Here is a 511-nt window from a genome sequence, read left to right as displayed (position 1 = left end):
GAGCTAAGCGTCTCTCCCATTCCTGCCTCGTGTCTGCTTCACGTCCCCGTTACAAACCCTGCCCCTTCTCTAGCCTGAGAGTGAGGAGGTGGGACTTAGCGTGACCAGTGAGGAGGAGGAATCTTCCGGGAGTGAAAGCTACGATGAGGTAAAGATAAGAATCACTTCAGAGATATTAACACTACCTGTACTATTATTGACAGAAAAACGTGAATATCGATGATTGCGTAATTAGTTTTGGTGGTGATATTCGTATTTTTTTATTGGCCCGTTTGGAGGAATGACATTGGTGCTTTATAAGATTAAAGTTTTCGTTGTAAGGAAGTGTTTATATTTCGAATGGTGATTCTGACGAGTGAGCGAGAGGAAAGCTTCGTTGCTGCACGTCAGGTGGCTGCTGAAGGCGTAATGGTGGACAATTTTTTTTAGTTCACCTTGAAAATAATTGCTTGTACTTTCCACCTGTGTGTTTGTGTTTGGTATTATGCCCAGTTTGGTCATCCATGAAAAT

At 42.9% G+C, this 511-nt stretch overlaps 1 protein-coding gene across 1 annotated transcript in view; it reads left to right on the top strand.

The window, feature by feature from the left end:
* Positions 1 to 62: 62 nt before the first annotated feature.
* Positions 63 to 511, top strand: part of LOC119592345 (cilia- and flagella-associated protein 251-like) — a gene marked incomplete at its 3' end in the record, with an annotated part of 4,328 nt that continues 3,879 nt past the window's right edge. The window contains 1 exon segment of the mRNA XM_037941173.1: positions 63 to 148.

The sequence above is a fragment of the Penaeus monodon genome, chromosome 30 (genome assembly GCF_015228065.2).
Source record: "Penaeus monodon isolate SGIC_2016 chromosome 30, NSTDA_Pmon_1, whole genome shotgun sequence".
Classification (NCBI taxonomy): domain Eukaryota; kingdom Metazoa; phylum Arthropoda; class Malacostraca; order Decapoda; family Penaeidae; genus Penaeus; species Penaeus monodon.
The sequence above is the reverse complement of the archived record's forward strand: the minus strand, read 5'-3'. Positions and strand labels throughout refer to the sequence as shown.